Source organism: Capra hircus, chromosome 6, assembly GCF_001704415.2.
Source record: "Capra hircus breed San Clemente chromosome 6, ASM170441v1, whole genome shotgun sequence".
In the NCBI taxonomy this organism is placed as follows: Eukaryota; Metazoa; Chordata; class Mammalia; order Artiodactyla; family Bovidae; genus Capra; species Capra hircus.
Window position 1 is genome coordinate 40651576 of NC_030813.1, and position 17657 is coordinate 40669232.

Below are 17657 nucleotides of genomic sequence, written 5' to 3' on the forward strand. Positions count from 1 at the left end.
TAGGAAACTACTTTGGAGCATTTCCGACAGAATTCAACATGTTAAAATCCATTTTGCCTATTTCAGAATCAAGGCTACAACACAGAATAATGTACATGTGTAATCTGAAAAGATAAAGTAATTAAACATCCCTAATGTGTTTACTTAAGTCTCACATGAGTGAGGAGGTCCCTTCAGATAACATACCGTGAAGATTTGACATGTGTTCCATTTAAGATGTGTTTGCTGAATAATAGCTATCTCAATCTTCAGAATGTTTTCACCACAGATTTCCTGAAATTATTTCTAAGCAATAATAGACTAACCCCAGCTTTAGAATTGCTCTCAGCATTTTCTTTTTGGATGGCTTGCTTTATTAGCAGCAATTCTTTCTGGGGAAATGATTGAAAGACTTGTGGAAATCGATCCAGGACTTAAAGATCGTGACTGTTATGATGTCATCTGCCTCATATAGTGACCATTATTTCAAAAGTTTTGCTTTTAAAAGTCTTAAGTATATGAAGCTTTATAAAGTATATAAAGCTTTATAAAGTACATAAGCTATTTTCATTCTTAATCTTCTCTTGTGTACTCAAAAATAACTTTATTTCCTATCTTCTATTAAGTGCAATAAGCTATGCTAAACTTTTGATACATAGTCTAAAGTGAAATAGACTTTATTTCTGCCATTTTGAGCTTCCCAGGTGGCACAGTGGTAAAGAATCTCCTGGCCAGTGCAGGAGAGGCAGGAGATATGGGTTCGATTCCTAGGTTAGAAAGATCCCGGGGAGGAGGAAATGGCAACCCACTTCAGTATTATTGCCTGGAAAATTTAATGGACAGAGGAGTCTGGCAGGCTATACAGTCCATGGGGTCACAAACAATTGGACACAACTGAGCACTATTCTTCTTCTGCCATTTCAGTGCATATGCTCTATGCAGTTGTAATTGAGGTTAAAATGGGTAATGGGTATTATGTAAATCAGTAAAATAATATGTAATCTCCAGTTGTGATAAGCACCCTGAAGGAAAGTGTAAGGTATTAGATAAGCACAGAACAGAGGGATCCAATCAAATACATATTGGGAGGTTAGGGAATGCCTGTGAGGAAGTGACATTGAAGCCAAATTATGAGGACAAAGTCAGATCTAGGATGGAGACAAATGGAAATCTATGAGGGTCAAGTGTGTGGGGGTTCATGCAAAGAGAGCAGTCTGTTTATATGCCTGAGGAGAAGAAAAGCATGTGTGGTCAAGGAAACAAAAGAAGTTAATGTGATCAGAGTGAGGCATGTGTTTATTTCATGTGTGCAGTAGAACAGTGACCATTTTCTGACTTTATTAACTCACTTCCTCTAGTCCATTTTTTTTGAGCATCTGTTTACAGTAAGCTTTTAAAATGCCAGCAGACGTAGATTTCCATTTTAAAATAGCAACTAGTTATGTGTAATGTAGTTCCAAATGAAATGCCTCTGGAGACACAGAAAATATGAACACTTACAATAGCACTGAAAAGTAATATTTCTGGAATCTCAAAGGAATTTCCATGACCTCAAAGGCTGATGAGGTTAGAGTAAATGAAACAACTGCTGGTCAATCCATGCTTTAAAACTCATGCACATTCTTGGCTCTGGGCATCAAAGCCAGAGACTCAGGAAAGAGGTCAACTGGAAAACCAGCAAAAGTACACTTAAGGGTGCCACTTTGCCAGGATGCCAGAGGACTATTCCTCCGATCTGTGAGGTAAAATTATTCTTCCTCTATTAACATGTTCCAGTTCTCATTAAAGAAACCAAAACAGTCCAAAAAATACTAGGGAAGACCAGTAGTGTTAAGCTGAATCTTGAGAGATGCAGTCTCTATAAATAAGTCGTTGCATATATGGATTGAGCCAGGAAGAGCCATGGTAACATTGCAGGCTTAAAATGATGGAGAAGGAAGTACTTTGTCAATTCAGAAAATCAGAGAACAATTTCACTGTATGAATTCACTATGAAGCAACCAAAATTGTTTGCGAAAAAGCATGGTTGTGGAAATATACAGGCTATACTTGAGGGTGAGGGCTAAGAAGTTCAGAATTCTTGTGGCAAGAATAATATTAATAAGACGAGTAAAAGAATGATTTGTCAAGAGCTGAATTATGGGAATTTTAGATAAGTAGCAGAATTTGAAATCAATTGATCAGGAGGCTGTTTCTTAACTGTAAAAACATGGAAGGGCCAGGAGTCAAAAAAGGGTGGGGATGGTAAACGAATTAGAAGAGACTGTATACCGTGTGTTGTTACAGTAGGAGAATTAATCATGCGTGATGAATTGTGTATGTTTGCAAGGAAGAACAAGAAGTCAAGCGTAACATCTTGTGTACTTGTTTCACAAGGATTGGAATCTCGGTTTAGCAGCAGCATGGCGACTGCACAGAGCTGGAAACAACTTGCCAACAGGAGCTGCTAACCTGGGAAGCCCCAGCCGTGTGATTTCAACCCGTCCTCCACTCCACTGAATGAAAACAGCACATTTCTCTATAATCATGTCTTTAATATCTTCACATAACTTTAATTAAATATCTTTAATCAACCCCTTCTGTAGGATAAAATCCAAACTCTTCAGTGTGGTATTCCAGATTTCTCACAAAATGATAGCCCTCCCCTGCCCCACCCCCACCCCCCGCCACATAAAGCCTAAGGAAATGGCAACCCACTCCAGTGCTCTTGCCTGGAGAATCCCACGGAGGGAGGAGCCTGGTAGGCTACAGTCCATGGGGTCGCAAAGAGTCGGACACAACTGAGCGACTTCACTTCACTTCATGGCTGCTCTGGTGGCTCAGATGGTTAAGAATCTGCCTGCAATGCAGGAAACCTGGGTTCAATTCCTAGGTAGGGACGATCCCCTGGAGAAGGGAATGGCAACCTATGCCAGTATTCTTGCCTGGAGAATTCCATGGACCAAGGAGCCTGACAGACTACAGTCCGTGATATCAACAAGAGTTGGACACGACTGAGCAACTAACACTTTCAAAAAGTGTTTAATATATGCTGTTAGAGTGACAAGTTGTAGGAAAAGATATTTTAAAACAAATTATGGCCTTGGATGTCTAAAAGCATAGGTATAAGAGTTTTACATACAATTGGTCATTGAAGCAAAGAAAATAGATAAGCTAATTTAGATACGCAAAAGAATGAGCTTGATCTGAAGAACAAGACCCAACTTGTAATGATCATGTTCCTAGAAAGATGTGGTCCCAGAATGGAGATGAAGAAAGAGCAGTTTTAACAGAGTGATGGGATAATAGAAGGATAGCTATGGAAAGGAATGGAAATTATGAGTGCTAGACTTCCCTTTCAATAAGTCTGATAGCAAAAGAAGAGGTGAGTCAGGATGGGAATTGGAAGAATTGGGGAGATCCCAGGGCACTCATTAAATGTGTCAGTAAGTATTGGTTTATCCCCTGAGGTCACAGCTCGTGAAGGCGTGGGTCAACACTTGAGAGGGCACTGGAGAGAATACTGAGATCCACGCTAGAGGAGTGAGACCACACCATGTCATCCCCTACATGAGCAAGTTGAACATTGGGAGGTTTCAGTGGAGTTGAAGAAACAGGATTCCTGAGAGCAAGAAGCCAAAAAATTACCGAAACAGTAGAGACAGTGATATATATGCAACAGTGCTCTTCCAAATGTGCTTCATTGCTTTCCTTGTCCTCCCACAAGGGGAAATAGAGGACATTGCAAGTGCTGACTGCAGCCAGAAATACAAAATCCAGTCCAGGGGAGGCACTGCCATCTTACATTTGAAAGCACCTTTGTCTTTGTGTCAATATGTGGGTGGCTGAATTTGGATTCTAAAGAAAATCAAACATAAAATAAAAGCACACACAAAATGAGGGCGTGGGAGAAAGAGCCACAGAGACAATCATCCAAACTGCTTGCTGTCATTAATCTTACTCTCCGTTCCTGAAATGGCTAGAATTATTTTCAGTTCGTTCATATAGAGTGTGGCAGAGAGATTAAGTGACTTGCCCAAGGTCACCCAGCCCAGATCTCCTGACTCCAACCGTAATGCAATATTGATTTTACTGGAATTGATGGGCAAAGTCTGTGAATGCCCTCATGAGACAACACCAGAGGAATGAGTATTTCTCAAAGGGAGTTATTTTGCTTTTTTAAAAAAAATGTCCATGAATAACAATTCCCCAATAAAAACACACCAAAATTTTCTTTATATCTGTCATTTGGTAAAGATAAATAAGTTGTACTTTTTTTAATAGGCCTCTTCTTTCAGAAACTGAGCCTAGAGAGAAGGAATGAATTTTATGGGGCTGCTGAAGGATTTTTTGTCATCCTTCCGGTCGGGTGAGCCTTGATGAAGGAGGTCAACCTGGAGCAATTCAATTTGGTGGCTAAGCTAGTCACAAAAGACAGGATGGAACATGCCCTGGTCCAGTTACATCAGCTGCAAAGTCACAGCCCTGGATTCATTCCAGGTCTCAACACATTCTCTATAAAGGAAAAAAAAAAAAAAAAGGACATGGAAAAGAACTAGAGAGAAACTTCTCTTTGAATAAGCATGTCTGATAAAGTCCCTGTCCACAATTTCAAAGGCCCCCATTGTCCCAGAAAGGAGAAAGATGCGCATCTGTGAGTGGCCTGATCTTGCAGTGGCTTGATCCTGCTTCGTTTCTACTCACAATATGGGCAGAATCAATTGCCTTGACCACCAGTTCTTACTTTCAATTACATCTCCACATTGATTTTTTTCATTTCTATTATTCGTACCTTAGCTACAATTCTTCCCTTTTGATGCCTGTCAACTCCTTTTCCAAGCTGTGAAATGAGCAGGAACACATTTCTGAATGACATGCACAATACTCCATTTGATTAGGAAATAAATCTCTTACTATTTGGCACAAAAGAGCATGGTCTCACAGTTCAGAGCATGAAGTGAAAATTCCTGTCCCTGTCTTTTCATTTAACCTAATTTTCCTTTTTTTCTCCTTTCTTCTAAATGCTTCCTTATTTTAGAACATTAACACAGGACTTTACCAGCAGGAAGGAGAGTCTTAGACGGAAGAGTGGGAGTGTAGTCAGCTGTTACCACAGCCCTGCGCACTCAAAGGCCAAGCGTACGAAGAGGGAAGAGGCCCTGGCAGTTCAACTTAGTCAGACTAGAGTTGCTCCTCTCAGCCCTGAGTGTGCAGGTACAGGCCTGCAGACACACACACACACACACACACACACACACACACACACACACACACCCCCCATGTGGTTTCCTAGAACAAAATTTCACCTATAAACTCACTAATTCCAAAGTCAGAAGAAATTAAGGAAAATCCCATGATATCTGGTCACCTGAGCTTTTCGCTCCAACTAAAGAACCTACATTTGAGGAACTTTGGGATCACGCAGTTTAGAGACCTGACATGTGAGCTCATCAGCTGAGGGGGACTGACAGGATTCCAGAAATCTAATCTTCCTTCACATGGGAAGAAAGGTAAAAATTACATTACTTAAGGAACTGCTTGAGATCAAATCGAAGAGAATAATAGTTGCAGCTTTGTGTGCTCCTATTTTCCTATTCTTTTTAAAACAGTCTCCATATATACAAAGAAGCAATTTCCATTGTGACGGTCAGGGTAAAATATGGAACTGATCAGTGAGCTCCTAGTAAGGAAAGCGCCACGTCTGGAAAGACATCCTTGGCCTAAGGAGAGGTTACTTTTTCAAGCTCCTTTGCCTCATGTCAGCTTGGATCGTCCTGCTTTCACATTCCAGTTTAATGGAAGTGTGTATCCGACCCTTGTCATCAGGATATACCAACATGCCCTCGTCCACCTCACGTAGACACCATGACAGAGCTGCCAGAAACACTTCAGGACCAAAGGAATTACCCTGCCAGGGCCCTCTGTCATTGGACAGCCCTTAGCTATCAGACCAGCTCGGTCTTACCTAACTTAAGAGAAGGCTGTTTTCCAGGGTTCCACATTCCTTGCAGAGTGAGTGCATTTCTACATGCAGTAGCTAGAGGGTGAGGGCATATACATGCTTCGTCCCCTGTCTTCAGTGTAGGACATGGAGGAAGGGCCAGCCCAGCCTCAGAGCTCCCCATGGGATTAGCCAAAGCATTCCTTAAGGCTCCATCACAATGCTGCTTCTCCCTCTGCCCAAACGTGCTTCCTTCCCCTCCTTCCCACGGGTGGTGATTCGAAGAGCTCTTTTTCATAAGCCTTATGCATACACTGTCAGCTTCCTGGGAATGCAATCAGGAAAACACACCATCTCCAGGTCACGTAGTGAACAGGAAGATGCAGTGCAGCAGTGAGATGAGCCTTGGAGGCAGAGAAGGTGGTAAACTTCCGCTTTGGGGAAATCGGGGAGGTAGCAGTTGTCGATTCTAAAATGAGGTTCAATGGCAGAGTGGCAACCCGCTTGAGCGAGCCAGTCAGCACTGCTGAACCCCCACGGGATTAGTGCCCCAGACTAGAGCAGTGTAAGTGAAGGTCTCAGCACTGAGTCAAGGTTACAACAAATACCCAAAGAGCATCACAGTTCCCTCCTCCACTTGCTCCTCCATAGTGTTCATCTTAAAATGCTATTCGTTTCTTGAAAGGTCAGTTTCTATATCTGAAACATTGTAGTAATAATAGCACCTACTTCATAGAAATAATTAATAAATCCATTCAATGTGATCATTCAGTATTCCTTTGCTGAGCATGTACTTTGTGCCAGATACTACACTGACTTCTGGAGATCCAAAGATAATTAGGTGAGTTGACAGCCTGTGGGGACAGGGTAGGAATAAATGAAGTATGGCAAATAAATAAAGGGACCAGCACCATGCCTGTCACACAGAAAGCTTACATTCCAGTCTGAAACATCTGTCTTCCTTTCCCTACCCCTGTGGATCAGGCATTGTATCCACCATCAGCAGATTAAATGAGGAGAGAGACACAGGTCTCCAGCTCAGGACTTGGTTTTGAGATGCGGTTAAGAGGATAGGTCTGGATAGAGTGAGCTAGGTTCAAATTCTTGTTCCCCCACTTACTAATTATGTAAATTGCTTACTTGCAGTGCCCAAACACAGAAGTTGAGACAAGATTTAGATGCGAGCAGTTTATTTTGGAGGTATTCCCATGAAGCATACGAGGAAAGAGGGGAATGAGAGGAAGAATGACAGAAAGACAGTCAAGGATGTGTTCATCACAGGTCACTGCTGCGGACGATTGACAGTCGCATGCGGGGTCTGCTGACTCTGTGGACCGTGTATCAGAAGGGTGCCATGGATGGATAGAAAGTTCTGGGGAACCACTAACTCTTGCACCCCACATTGATTGGTCTCACTCTGAAACTTTACCTCTAACAGCTATCCAGCTCTATCCATTGCTGGAGATCTTTCCCAAAGATTCCAGGAAAGTGCTACAGGAGCCATTGATAAGAGTTTTGTCTGTGGATGTACACACAGGATGCCCTGTGGTGATTTAATCTCTCTAAGCCTGTCTCACCCCATAAAATTGAGTGAATAACTGTTTACCTGTATTACCTATATTTCCTCTAATGCTTATAATTCCTAGTGCCTGTTGAAGTCAACTCTTTTCTTGACCCATAGAAGAGAATTGTGCCCAGTGAGACTGTACTTCCCAGCTTCCTTTGCTTTTAACTCTGTCCATGTGACTAAGTTCTGACTAATGGAACATAGTGGCAGGATATGAGTCTCTTTCAGACCTAGGAATTAAGATATTGGCATATCCTCTCCACGCTCTTCATTTCCATGTAGACAGCTGAAATGCAAATATGGCATAGATCCAGCTTTGACCATGCAGATGAGAACAGTGCCCCGAAAATGACAGAGAAACCCAGACGCAAGGAACTGGGTCTCTGAATGGCCCACAGGCCAGAGCTGACCCAGCTGCTGTGGACCCATTGTTCAGGACTATCACAGAAGGTGGAAATAAGCTTCTGTGTTGCTTAAACCACAATATTCTGAGGTCCTAGGTAATCTTGTCTTCATCATGCATTCCTTCATAATGTGGCTGTAGATTGCAAGTGAGACCAACCATAGAAAGTGCTTAGAACAATGCCTGGCACCTGGTAAAGTTCTCGTGAATAATTAGTTCCTATTACTATTACTGTTTGCTGAGGCACGATCTTCTTGGCAAGATCTGAACCACTTAAACTCAGAGTGGGAAGAAAGAAAATTAGAAGTGTTATAAGAACTACTGGAACTGGATTCAATTATAAGAACTAGATTCTGGATAAACCAAAGCAAATGTTCCTCTCACATAGTAATGATGGCAACGTCTACATTATGGAGGGTCTATTCTACGCTTGGCCCTTCACTAGGAAGTTCACATAATTTTATTCATTCTTATAGCGTTCTAATGGTTTATTTACCCATATTTTCCTGTTGAGAAACAAAGACCCATGGAGTATCATCCAAAAGGCAATCATCAATTGGGAAAAAGAAATAAAAGAAAATGTTGTTCCATAGAGATACTCACTAAACTTTCAGATATTTGAAAATGCAACTGACTTTGAAGACCAATGAATGACCAACATGCAGGGAGTCACAGAGCCACCTGAGGGAAGGTTAGGTAACATGCAACATTTTAATTCTATTTTGTCTGGCTCCTCCACAGCTCACTCTTAAGGGATCCTAATCATTAATCACCCAAAGACTTTGTGTCTACACTCAGGCTGCTGGGAAGTGATATATCTTGAATTTTAAAGTCACAGTAATGGTCCTCAAATGAGACCAGAGTACTGATTTTTACCATTACCCACACAAAGTGTCTAGACCTACAGGACATTAGCAGTTTTCTCTCCTGGGCTATGACTTTGTATAAGGATGCATGCAAACACAATAGGACTTTGCGTGGGAAAAGGTCACAGAATCACTGTACAGACTCTGCATTTACACTAAGGAGATGTCCTGGGAGCAGGAAGGCAACAGAAAATTCCGTGATATTTAGAACTCAGGAAGTGTTTTCTCAGAAAATAAATTATACCACAATAGCAAATTTCTAGTTAACCTTCCCCTCTCCCTGACCACCATCAACCATCACTTTCCTTGCACTCATCCTTTTTTCTCTGGCCTTCAACCAGCCCAGGACAAACGGAACAGATAGCAAGGAAGTGATCACTCCAGACTGCAGACTTAGTTTCCAAGAGAAGGGAGTAGGAAAAAGAAGAAAAGTCTTGGGTGGTGAAAAGCAAGGAGAGTTCAGGAGTTGTTCTTACTTCATAGTAGTACCCATGACAAAGCCTCCTTCTTTGACCAAACTTCAGTCAAGCTCTTCTGAGTGTTCTTCTTAGCTAAGCCTTGTTTTTTCCAGCTGATCTCAATTTTAACAAAGAATCCTGTTATGCCAGTTTATCAAGAATCCCTGCCCCCTTAGTCAGGATAGCCATCATCAAGAAATCTACAAACAATAAATGCTGGAGGGGATGTGGAGAGAAGAAAATCTTCCTTCACTGTTGGTGAGAATGTAAACTGGTACAGCCACTATGGAGAACAGTGCTGAAGTTCCTTAAAAAAATGAAAATTAGTACGTCTATATGACCTAGCAATCCCACTCCTAGGCATATACCCAGTTGTTGTTCAGTCACTAAGTCACATCTGATTCTTTGCGATTCTATGAACTGCAGCACGCTGGGCTTCCCTGCCCTTCACTATCTCCCTGAGTTTGCTCAAACTCACGTCCATTGAGTCAGGGATGCCGTCATCTCATCCTCAGTCACCCCCTTCTCCTCTTGCCCTCAACCTTTCCCGGCATCAGGTCTTTTCCAATGAGTCGACTCTTCGCATCAGGAGGGCAAAGTATTGAAGCTTCAGCATCAGTCCTTCCAATGAATATTCGAGGTTGATTTCCTTTAGAGTTGATTGGTTTGATCTCCTTGCTGTCCAAGGGGGTCTCCAGTCCTCTCCAGCACCACAATTTGAAAGCATCAATTCTTTGATGCTCAGCCTTCTTTATGGTTCAAGTCTCATACCCATACAAGACTACTGGAAAACCCAAAGTGATATCTCTGCTTTTTAATATGCTATCTAGGTTTGTCATAGAAATAAAAATTAGTTATTTTTTGTCATTCTCAGCTAGTCTTATTGCAGTGCCTGTTATACTGCATTAATTAATTAGAGCTGAAAGTTTATCCTTTTCCTGTTCAGAGCAGTTCTGTGAGAGCAGAGGGTATTTTCTTCTCTGTGATATGTTAAATTCAAAAATAAAGTATAAGAAATAATACTTATCACACTGGGTTAAGTGTTCAAAATATTTGTCAACTGTAAGATCAACATATTTGATAAAATGGAAATTTAATCAAATGATCATTTCCTTAGTGGGATTGTGAAGCAGGTCAAAAGCTACCCAGCCAGGGTTCAAATCCCAGGCCTCTCCTTGCTGAAATTGTGATTTTGGGCACTTATCAAGCTCTCTGTACTTCAGTTTTCTCGTGTGTAACCTGAAGAAAATGTTATCAGCTGCCATCAGGGTCATTGTGGGACTATTGATTGAAACACCTAAAGTGCTTAGAACAGTTCCTGGCACCCAAGTAAGTTTCCTTTAAGAGGTGGCTTTAATTTTGTGATATATTTAAGATGCCTGTACTTTCCAAAATCAGAGACACAGAACCTCAAACACGCCCTTGCCATCCCTCTTCCATTCCTAGCCTTGAAGTCTCCCACAGAAACCAAAAGCATAGATGGGAATACAAGGATCCTGTGTAATTTCCCAACAGCTTCAATCGTTTTCATCTTTCCAGTGCTCTTCGTAATGTAAGAAAGAAAAAAAATAAAGGAAATGCTGCCTCTATTTGGAGAGATTCTGGGTTAGTGAACGTGGGAGACTGGGGAGAGTGGCAAGCTGGGAGAAGCCACGTGCCCTTTCCCCACACCTTCCCTTTGCTTCTCTTCATCTGACTGTTGATTGCATTTCTTTTCTTTTGTTCTTTTTTGTAAGCCAGTAATCTGGTGAACTAACAGTTTTGCCTGAGTTCTGTGAGCCATTCTAGCAAATTAATCAAACCCAAGGAGGGGATCATGGGAACCTCTGACTCACAGCCATGTAATCAGAGGCACAGGTGACAACCCGGACTTGCAATGGCATCTGAAGCTGGGTGGTTTGGGGGCAGCCCAGGGGGTTCTGAGGCTCCCCTAGTGGCTTAGTGGTAAAGAGTCTGCCTGCAGTGCAGGAGATGCGGGAGACACGGGTTCCATCCCTGGGTTGGGAAGATGCCCTGGAGCAGGAAATGGCAGCCCACTCCAGTATTCTTGCCTGGAGAATCCCATGGACAGGAGCCTGGTGGGTTACAGTCCCCAGAGCCGCAAAGAACTGGACATGATGGAAGCGACTGGGCACGCATGCTTGTGTGGGGTCCTATGCTATCTCTGGCAGTGCCAGAATCGGGCGGAATGGTAGGACCCCCAGCCGGGGTTGCAGAATTGCTCGGTGATGGGGAATCCTTCTTCCCTCTGGTCCCCCCTATCCAACCCCTTTCTTCTTTCCCACCCCTGTCCACACTCACATATTGGAATTGGGTGTTAGAATCTTTAAGGTGACAAAGTGGATGAAGGTGGAACGAGAAAGAGTCTGAAGAAGCAGGCCTCCGGCACACTGCCCCACTCACCAAACTTTAGTGAAGGAAATCTCACTTTTATTTACCTCTGTCTCCCTTTTTGATGCTGCATGTGTGTGTAGACATCCTTTCCTTGAAAAGAAAACAGAATGATAATTATCACTCTACTCCTATACAAGTACCAGTTCAATTAGATAATGTGGTACTTGGGATTCACTTCAAGTCTCCATTGCTGACCGTGTTGACTTTAGGATGTTGTAAGCATTTATTACAGTGGTCCAGATTTAAGGGTGACATGTGTTTCCAAAGAGGAACATTTTTAATGAATTTATCATAGACTGTGCATACAGTTACAGTATAGTTTTCAAAAAAGTAAATGCAAATCTTTCATATAAATATAAAATGAACACATGACAAAGATTTTATTTAACATAGTAGTTAATGAGAGAATCTATAAGATATTTTAAATATTCAGAAGCACATTTCAAGTGCTCCACAACCACATGTGACTTATGGCTACCATATTGGACAGTGAAGATAACATTCCTGCCATTATAAAAAATTTTGTTGGAGAGCACTGCCCTAGGTAACGGTAAGTTCTGTGCATAACAGGCTGGTAACTATGGAGGCTGCTCAGAATCAGGGAACTCTTTGTGGTTTTGAGTGGGAGGAAGGAGCCTTTGGGTTGAATGACAAAGAGCTCTGTTACCCCAATTTATAGAAAAGTTGACCACTATAACAACCCCAAATCTCAGAAGCTTTCCAAAAAGAAGTTAATTTTACATTCAAGTAAAATGAAAAAGGACGTTCTTCCTGGGCAAGGAGTTCTTCTCCAGGGGGCAGACCCAGATCCCTTTCCCCTTGTGGCTCTGTCATAGTCAATGGCAATAATCTGCATCTTTCTGGAAGGAGGGAAGTGATCATTGCCAGGGAGTTTGATGTGCCTGCTCCTGAAAGTCACTTCTGATAACATCGCATGGACTAGATCATGGATTGTGGCCACATCTGACTTCGGTGGGGCTGGGGAAGGAAGACTCACAGTTTCCTCCAAAAGAAGAAATGAGTCTGGGCAAACAACAGCCAGTTTCCCCAGCATCTTTCCTTGCAGCTGATCTAGGAATGTCAGAGGAGAGATTTGAAATGAGATTTTTTGGTTCATCTGGATTCCAGGATACTGCTTGAACACATATGTTTAACATTTGGGAGTTATTCAGTTTACAGATTTGTTGATTTATAAGCCTCAGTTTCTAAAATGAACTTGAGCTATGTTTCCTCACCTATAGCAAAAGTATGGAGAGAACAATATATTTGGAGCAAATAAATCTGGCTTACCTCATCTACAAACTGGGGAGAATAGTATTTTTTACTCTGTCAGTCAGTCAGTTCAGTCGCTCAGTCAAGTCCGACTCTTTGCGACCCCATGAATCACAGCACACCAGGCCTCCCTGTCCATCACCAACTCCCGGAGTTCACCAAACTCATGTCCATTGAGTCAGTGATGCCTTCCAGCCATCTCATCCTCTGTCATCCCCTTCTCCTGCCTTCAATCTTTCCCAGCATCAGAGTCTTTTCCAATGAGTCAACTCTTCACATGAGGTGGCCAAAGTACTGGAGTTTCAGCTTTAGGATCAGTCCTTCCAATGAACATCCAGGACTGACTTCCTTTAGAAAGGACTGGTTGGATCTCCTTGCAGTCCAAGGGACTGTCAAGGGTCTTCTCTAACACCACAGTTCAACAGCATCAATTCTTCAGCACTCAGCTTTCTTCACAGTCCAACTCTCACATCCATACATGATCACTGGAAAAACCATAGCCTTGACTAGATGGACCTTTGTTGACAAAGTAATGTCTGCTTTTTAATATACTATCTAGGTTGGTCATAACTTTCCTTCCAAGGAATAAGCATCTTTTAATTTCATGGCTGCAATCACCATCTGCGGTGATTCTGGCGCCCCCCAAGATAAAGTCTGGCACTGTTTCCACTGTTTCCCCATCTATTTCCCATGAAGTGATGGGACCAGATGCCGTGATCTTTGTTTTCTGAATGTTGAGCTTTAAGCCAACTTTTTCACTCTCCTCTTTCACTTTCATCACTTTCATTTTAACCTGTAGTAGTTACAAATACAAAATGCACATAAAGCAACCCCCAAATATGCCTGGTATGTAATACAAGTTCAATGAATAATGGCTCTTCTGATGTGTTTTTCCTAATACGATAAATACAGTGAGGTGAAATGACTTTTGGCTAACAAAAGAGAGTCAACATATTTAGTACATGAGTGTCTTAAAGCTTTGAATAAAATGGTAATTAGAGGCTGGCACATTAAATTTTGAGAAAACTAGTGACCAAAGAGTCAGAAAGATCACGGCCCATGTGCAGAACACGAGTCAGTTGTCTGGAGAAACTCAGAATTTCCTGACACTGAAGCTTGAGAGAAATTTTAGGAAAGGGACAATGGTTTAGGAAGTGGGTCATATTCTCAACCAAAGACCTCAAATGAGTAACAAATGTCCTAAACCATCTCTTATTGTCATAACTTCCCTCAGGGACATATTTCCAAAACCAAATTTTGAGGGGGGAAAACCCCAAACAGTCAATTTTATCAGAATCAATTAAATAAAATCCAAACAAGCAGTATTCTAATGATTTAACTTGACCCAGTAACAACTTTAAAGATCCACAGGGATGAATGACTGTATCCTTTATGTGTTCCTCTGCCCTTTGCTCACCCAAGGGCCTACTAACACTCCAGGATGTGTGCAAAACCATCCAAGAGATAAGGGAAGAAAATATGGCAAATTTACCCATCCCTTGAAGGGAACAACAGAGGATGAGATGGTTGGATGGCATCACCAACTCAATGGACATGAGTTTGAGCAAGCTTCAGGAGATGGTGAAGGACAGGAAAGCGTGGTGTGCTGCAGTCCATGGGTTCACAAAGACTTGGATATGACTGAGTGACTTAACAATAACAATTCTGGTTTTGTTTCACAAAGTATATATTTTCTTGGTACTATATGCATATAATCAATTAATAAATGAATATACCTATATTTGCCAAATATGCTCAAAATGTTTTTTAACTAAAATGATTTTTAAAAAACCCTCTGTTTTGGTCGATCATCTATGAATTTTGAATTAATTGTTTTTGTCACAGTTCACCTTTTGATGAGAGTTGCCATGCAGGCCGCTAAGGTTATGAACTCTAACTGACCAGAGTCTGTGAAGTTTCAATTTTCAGTTTCACTTGAATTTGGGAGCTGATAAGCAGAAAGGATGCCAATAATTGAGTAAATTACAGTGTTCATGTTCAAATGCCACCAAGGTCAGACAAGCACAGCTGAGCTGCAGCTGTTAGAAGATGCCATCCCAGTTCTGTGTTCCTCATGGAGTGCATGGCATCTCCACTTGATGTCGCTGGTGGCTACTGCCTTAACCCGGGTGTTTGATGCACAGTGTATATGTGTGCTAAGCCGCTCACTTGCATCTGACTCTTGGCAACCCCACAGACTGTAGACTGCCAGACTCCTCTGTCCATGGGATTCTCCAGGCAAGAATTGGAGTGGGATGCCTTTTCCCATGCCAGGAGATCTTCCCAACCCAGGGACCCAACCCATATCTCCTGTGCCTCCTGCATTGGCAGGTGAATTCTTTACCACTTGTGCCACCTGGGAAGCCCCCTTGATGCACAGTAGGTACTCTCAGTCGCTTACGTGACTCTCCTCAAAGGTTCTCCTTAGGGGCTCAACTGTTTTGTCCCAGGTGCTGTCCCATTTGCTCCAGCTTAGTCATCCCTGGGGCTGATTGGATCTTGCAGTCCACAGGACTCTCAAGAGTCAGCTCTGCCACAAGGGACGCCCAAGAGAGAGCAAATGTTTGGTCAAATTTAGCTAACACAGTTCCCTTAAAGCAATCGCAAAATCATGCTATCATATCAGCACTATGCTAAGATCTCTAAGATCCTATCAGTCAATCCTAAAGGAAATCAATCCTGAATATTCATTGGAAGGACTAATGCTGAATCTGAAGCTCCAATAATTTGGCCACCTGATGTAAAGAGCTGACTATGGGAAAATATCCCGATGTTAAGAAAGATTGAGGGCAGGAGGAGAACGGGGTGACAGAGGATGGATGGTTTGATGGTATCACTGACTCAATGGACACGAGTTTGAACAAACTCAGGAAGATAGGGAAAGACAGGGAAGCTTGACGTGCTACAGTCCATGGGGTGGCAAAGATTTGGACATGACTGAGCAACTGAATAAAGGATCTCTAAAACCAGATAAACAACAAGATCTCTAAAATTTATGTTTTAGAAAAGAGAGGTGACACCAAGGAAAAATTAAGCATTATGACAAAGGATATTCAATTCCCTTCCTCATGTTGGAGTGAAATTCCACAATCTATTGGAGGGAATGCGGTTGAACAGAAACCGTCTGCATATATCACTCATCTACCATGAAATACCATCACCCAATATGGTGGCTTGTGGGTGACCTCTGATGTCCAGGGTCTAGTTTCCAAACCCAACGCCTGCCATACAGCTGCTGTGTGACCTTGGGCAACTCAAGTTGACCCCTAGCATCTGAGAATAGCACCTACCTTGAAGGTTTGTTGTAAGAGTAAAATGACTTGCCCTATATGGAGTACTTAAAATAAGCACTTATTAAACTTTCAGTAAATATTAGCTATTATTATCAGTGCTTCTCTCTCATTCCCTTCGTGCAGTGTTTCTGTTGAAAATGGACTTTTTCTTTTTTTGGAGGTAGCTACTCATAGGGAGATTCCATACCCAATAGAACATGCGAGAACATCCTTACCCAGAGCTTTGGTTACTACATTGGAATCACTTCTGCTCGCTGGTTTCTTGTAGAATCATGACCCTAAACCACCCTCCTGTTTTTCAGAGTTCATGGTCAACCGAGTTCTCCCTTTGACCACACAGACGTCTTCTTCCAGTCCGTTCAGTACTTCCAGTCCTGTTCCCAACCGCATGTGCTGTCAGTGATGATATGGTGCAGGGGGCACTCTTCCTCCCTCCAGCTCTCTGGACCACAGTTCCCAAGCCACACAGACATGCTCTTTTCCTCTCTAAACCTCATCCCAAACTTTCCACTCCGTTCACGTGATGATGGTGGCTCAGCTCTGCCTACTTGGACTCCGTGTGTGTATTCAGCTTTTTGCCTCTTCTCGGAATTGGACTGAAAGCCTGTTTTACTTTGCTCTTTTATAATTTTTCTTTTGCCTAGTTTGACAGTATTTAAAGCTGATTGTTCTTAAAATCTTCTAAGTAGCCCATTGTCTTTTTCTCTGGGGGCCAGCATTAGGAAATACTTTCAATACGAAATAAGAAACTTAGCAGTCTATTAAGTGTGTTGCTGCTGGCTTCATTGGAGACACCCAAGTCGGAAATCCACTGGGCATTCACATCCAGGTCAAGACTATTCAGTGAAGTGTCTTTATCTGACAAATTTTGAAAGACCCTTTTTAAAATATGGCTTTTTACTTAATGCTTGAATAGTATTTCCTACATCAAAGTCGTCCCAGTCTAGATTCTCAAGCACCAATATTCTAGCAACATAATTAATAAAGATCCAGAACTTGTGCGAACGGGACTTAAGATTCAAATCTACGTTACTAGCTGAGGAAGGCAGATGATGAGTCTTTTGTTTTGAATCTGCAGAATGGGGATAAAAACGTCTTTATCACAGGACCTGGGAAAGATTAATGATAAGATAAATAAGATGCCCAGTACCACGACTGGCATATAAAAGATGCTTAATAAAGAGTTATGATTATTCTCAGTCCTTCAGGACAGTATAATTTATTTCCCAGCAATGAGTCTGCACTTTATTCCCTTTTGATTGGGAATTTATGAGCTCAGTGTCCTGACACCAGTTAGCTCATGCTGACCAAAAGCTATGATCAGCAGTTATATAGATGTCTGTATTTGAAATCAGGAAAATAAATAATTTGGAAGTGGAGAGTGGAGCAAATCTTTTACACAATGAAGTCCATGGGTGAAAAATTACACAAGTGAGCGATGACAAGTAGGTACTATTAAAGAGCTTGGGTTTTGGAGTCAGCTGACCACAAGCAAGCTTTTGAAC